This window comes from Capricornis sumatraensis, chromosome 23 (genome assembly GCF_032405125.1).
Source record: "Capricornis sumatraensis isolate serow.1 chromosome 23, serow.2, whole genome shotgun sequence".
NCBI classification, from domain to species: domain Eukaryota; kingdom Metazoa; phylum Chordata; class Mammalia; order Artiodactyla; family Bovidae; genus Capricornis; species Capricornis sumatraensis.
The window spans coordinates 7705410-7711070 of record NC_091091.1 but is presented as its reverse complement, the minus strand read 5'-3'; the positions used below and the strand labels follow the sequence as shown (position 1 = coordinate 7711070).

The 5661-nt window shown below is 39.4% G+C and overlaps 1 non-coding gene across 1 annotated transcript; it reads left to right on the top strand.

Annotated features, from left to right (window-relative positions):
- Positions 1–1050: 1050 nt before the first annotated feature.
- TRNAW-CCA (transfer RNA tryptophan (anticodon CCA)) lies at positions 1051–1122 on the top strand. The gene has a single exon. It is a non-coding gene; the product is annotated as a tRNA-Trp (tRNA).
- Positions 1123–5661: the final 4539 nt, after the last annotated feature.

Here is a 5661-nt window from a genome sequence, read left to right as displayed (position 1 = left end):
GTGGTTGATCAGCAGCCAGCTGTAATTTTGAAGTTCTTGCAGGAGAAGATGAGTGCATGTCCTACTCTGCCATCTTGGAGAGCATTTAATCATAAAGGCCTTGTTAAATAAATCAATAAACTTCTGTGTTCTTTCAACCCGGAACAGCTATGTCTATTATTTGTAATATATGTAAGTATAAAAAGGCTCAGTAACTACATCATTTTTTTCTATAACAGGACCATTTAAGAGCATTAAATAAGTTTTAATTACCCAGTTACAAAGGATTAGGTAATTAATAAAGTTAGGTAATAAAGCTAACAAATAAAATTATTAAATCATAATTATAATTTAGACAAAAATTACTTCCTGATTGACTTTATTTGTCATTGCTTTGGTACTTATTACAGACATAATCTGATCAAAACCAAAAATCAATCACAAAACATTAAAATAGGTACTAATTTTTCTGCTATAAAATAACCTCATGTATTTCGCTTATATAATAATGATTAGATGGTTTTGAGAAGAACCTGATGGATGGCTTGACTTTTCCTGGCTTTCAAAGAAGAAATTTTACTTTCCGCTTCAATTTACACTCATTGAGATAAAGTAACCACAGAGAGTCCTCTGGCCTCACTTGTTCCTGTAGGTTGACCATAAAAAGATATTTTCATTATTATAGACTCTACCATTCAAGAGACAGAACGGTAGATTCAACACCTGGGACGAAACTAAAAAATTTTGTGGATGCCATTAATTCACAGGTCCCAATTTTTTTGGTCACATAGGGGTCACCTGGAAAGCTGTAAAAGTTACAGATGCCTGTGATCCTTGCCCAGAGATTGTGATTGAGTGGTCTGAGGTTTAACAGTTTTGGAATTTTGACAGATGATTCTAATGGAAACAAGTTTGGGAACCACTATCACTAGTTTCTGTCATCTTCTTCAGGCAAAGACGCAGAAGTATTGATGTTTCCACCTTAATTCTGAAATAGACTTGTAGAATGCCATGTTAACTCTGAAACAAATTTAGATCTGATTTTTTAGACCTAAGCTTGCCTCCAGGGCTTCCCTGGTGGCTCAGAGGTTAAAGCGTCTGCCTCCAATGCAGGAGACCCGGGTTCGATCCCTGGGTTGGGAAGATCCCTTGGAGAAGGAAATGGCAACCCACTCCAGTATCCTTGCCTGGAGAATCCCATGGATGGAGAATCCTAGTAGGTTACAGTCCATGGGGTCGCAAAGAGTCGGACACGACTGAGCAACTTCACCTTCACCTTTAAGCTTGCCTCCATAGGATTGCAGCTAGCACTGAGAATGCTTAGAGCATTTCCTAATTTGAGAATCTTTCATAACCTGTGTGTTAAAACCTGAGACTGGGACCAATACAAGGTTTTTTTTTTTTAATATAAATTTATTTAATTGAAGGTTAATTACAATATTGTATTGGTTTTGCCATACATCAACATGAATCTGCCACAGGTATACACGTGTTCCCCATCCTGAACCCCCCTCCTCCCTCCCTTCCCATACCATCCCTCTGGGTCATCCCAGTGTACCAGCCCCAAGAATCCAGTATCATGCATTGAACCTGGACTGGCGATTCGTTTCATATATGATATTATACATGTTTCAATGCCATTCTCCCAAATCATCCCTCCCTCTCCCTCTCCCACAGAGTCCAAAAGACTGTTCTATACATCTGTGTCTCTTTTGCTGTCTCGCATACAGGGTTATTGTTACCATCTTTCTAAATTCCATATATACGCATTAGTATACTGTACTGGTGTTTTTCTTTCTGGCTTACTTCACTCTATATAATCAGCTCCAGTTTCATCCACCTCATTAGAACTGATTCAAATGTATTCTTTTTAATGGCTGAGTAATACTCCCTTGTGTATATGTACCACAGCTTTCTTATCCATTCATCTGCTGATGGACATCTAGGTTGCTTCCAGGTCCTGGCTATTATAAACAGTGCTGCGATGAACATTGGGGCACACGTGTCTCTTTCAATTCTAGTTTCCTCGGTGTGTATGCCCAGCAGCCGAATGGGACAGTTGGAGTAAGAATAATATATGGATATTTTAATGCCTCCTATCCCTACTCATCAAAACATAGCTGAATTGAGCAGGATGAATTATAACTCTATTAGCTGAAAAGTAGGGATTTAAGTGAGTTTAACATGATATGATTTATTAGCTGAAGAGATTCATCATAGCATGCTCTGTTGAAGTACCAGTTAAATTATTTTAACAGAGCAATTTATGGTCTGAGAGGGGAATACACACATTAGCACTATTATTACTATTGCTGTGTGCTGACTTCACAAAATGTTCTTTCCAAAGCATAGAAGGCAACTCAAATATCAGTTGTTTCTAAACCACAGAGACCACAAAGACAATTTTAAAAATCAGTGAAACTAAGCTGATTCATTTTTTTAAAGCTAAAAATTGGCAAACCTTTAGCTAGACTTATCAAAAAAAAAAAAAAGAGAGAGAGAGAGGACTCAAAAATCGGAAATGAAAGAGGAAATATTCCAACCAATACCAATGAAATACAAAGGATCACAAGAGACTATTATGGGGAAATGTTTAACATCACTAATCAGAAAAATGCAAATCAAAGCCACAATCAGCTATCATTTCACACCTGTCAGAATGGTTATAGCAAAAAAGACACCCCAGTCTACATACCAATAGAAAATTAAAAACAAAAAAACACTGTAAAGCAACTATATTCCAATAAAAATTAATTAATAAAAGACAAATACCAAGCATTGGGCAGGAACAAAGGGGACTCTTAATGCACTGTCAGTTTGAGTGTAAACTGGTGCAACCATTATGGAAAAGAAAATGGAGATTCTTCAAAAAATTTAAAAAGAACTATCACATGACCTAGCAATTCCACTTCTGGGGATCTATCCGAAGACAATGAAAACACTCACTTAGACACATATGCGCGCACACACCCCTGCCCCCATGTTCACTGCAACTTTATTTACAAAGCCAAGATATAGAAGCAACTTAATTATCTATCAATTGATGAATGGCTAGCAAAAATGTGGTATGCACAGGAATATTATTCAGCCATAAAAAAGAATGAGATTTTGCCATTGATAACAACATGGATGAACCTTGAGGGCATTATGTTATGTGAACTATGTCAAAGAAAGAAATACTCTGTGATTTCACTTACATGTGGAATCTAAAATATTAAACAAAGTTCAGTAATACAGAGAATAGATGGCTGATTGCCAGAGGCAGGAGTGGAGTGAAGGGGATTAAAAAGAATAAACTCTGAGTTACAAAATAAAGTCATAGGAATGTAAGGTATAGGATGGTGACTATACTTAATAATACTGTGTTGTGCATGTGAAAGTTTCTAAGAGTAGATCTTAAAAGTACTTATCAAAAAAAAATAATGTGTGATTGTGTGGTGATGCATGTTAGCTAGACTTACTGTAATAATTTTTCAATATACACAAATATCAAATCATTGTATTGTACACCTGAAGTTAATGTTATCTGTCAATTAAAAGAAAACGGGAAAGAAGCAGGTGGGGAGGAAAGGGAAGACTTGTCAGCTTAACTTGAGGCTTCAGAATTTATAATTACGGTGGTCATTGATTGAGTCTATTTAAATGTTTGTTTCTTAGGTGATGACAGGCTGCTTTTTCCAACTAGATTAATCTGGATTAACCAAAAATTGCATGAACTGCTTAAGAGATTTGAACACAGATAACAAGCCTGAATATGAGCTATCACTCAATTTTTCTTAAACCAAACCAAAGCAACTTGTCTATAGTTATTGCCTTAATAGCAAAGACACCAAATTTAGTTAAAAAATTTTTTTTAATGAGCTATAAAACCAGACCCCAGTCATTTTCAGCAGAATTTTCAGACAGTCCAAACTCACCTGAATCCCACTTTAGGTAAGAAGCCAAAGCCAGAAACAAAGCTTCGCTTTAACTACACCAGGCATTCCTGATGCCAAATTTTTTACACTGACTCAAAAAACTCTCAGTACGATCTCTAAATCTCTAGATCTCCACCCGGGACGAATCATCTCTGTTACACGATGCGGGGAGGGAGATTAGGTGAAGAACGGAGTTTGTGTTTTTGGTCATAGTCAACAGTCAATCGTAAGCAAAGGCAGAAGCGTGGCTCACGTCCATTCAGAATATCTCATGCCACTACCGGTTATCACAAATGACTAGTTTCCAAAACTAGTTTACCAAGATTACCTAAATAAATTCATAGTAACGAAAATAAAGTTCCTCCATGCCCTGCGCCACTTTCCACTTCTCCAGACCAAACCCTAACCAGCAGGCTACAGAGCTGTCTATTTTCCCTGACAGCAAACGTGGAAGACAGGCTTACCAGAGGTCCTGTAGTGGGGCGATGGCATATCTAGGGGACCAGAGGCTGGTTCTCCGGACTTGAAGTCGGAGCACCAGAAAGGCAAGAAGACAAAGAGGAGCGGGGAACCCGCAACAAGAAAGCTGGCGTGGAGAGGAGGCGGGACAGGCACGAGGACAAGCCGGATTGGCTGGGCCAGGTTGCGCCGCCCGCTCCTGGGTCTTTTCATTGGTGGAATTCCTGCCCCCCGCCAGGCAACTTAAATGTTTCTTGATCACACTTCCAAGCCACATCAGGTTGTGGCCATTTACACAGTGGAACGGGGAAGGCAATGGCACCCCACCCCGGTACTCTTGCCTAGAAAATCCAATGGACGGAGAAGCCTGGTGGGCTGTAGTCCATGGGGTCGCTAAGAGTCGGACACGACTGAGCGACTTCACTTTCACTTTTCACTTTCATGCATTGGCGAAGGAAATGGCAACCCACTCCAGTGTTCTTGCCTGGAGAATCCCAGGGATGGGGGAGCCCGGTGGGCTGCCGTCTATGGGGTCATGCAGAGTCGGACACGACTGAAGCGACTTAGCAGCAGCAGCAGCACACAGTGGAAAATGAGGACTGAAAAAATTATATAAACCATTTTCTTAACCTCTACCGAAGACACAGGTGTCCCCCACTGCTTCTGGAAAAGCATTCCCTCTTTTGAGAAAAAGAATCTTCCTCAGTGGGGCTCAGGGGTGAGCACACATTTCTAGGCTGCCCCTGGTCTCCAGCTCGCTCAGACCTCCTAGTTCGTTCTTCAGACACACATACACGAAACCAGAAAAAGCAAAACCTGTGGTTTCTGTGCCTAAATGGACATTTAAAAACCGTTAAACTTTTGAAAAGCTTGTGGTCTTAAAAATGGGTGAAGTTAGTGTTCCAGCAGCATATATTCAAACATCTACTGTGGCCTTAAGGTGTTTTATGTTTTTTTGTTTTTGTTTTTAATGGATGAACAGACACATATTCCATCACCCTGAAAGCTTTGTTCAGCGGCTGCCAGGTGACACAGTCCTCTTGTATAGGCACAGAGAATGTGTAGAAAGTTGTTTAAGTACAAAAGAAAGAAAAACAGTAAACCACCTGCTTAAGCTGATCTCTACTATCTTCTAATTCTTTTGGCTCCACTCTCTAAATAATTGAACCTTGATCTCATTGAGGTGAGAAAATACACACAGGTGGCCTAACTTCTAATTATTTTATTTCCAATGAAAGGCACAGGTGTCAAAGTCTTAAGGACTGTGGTCCTTTATTTAGTGCTCTAAATCTTGTTTTTATCTTTT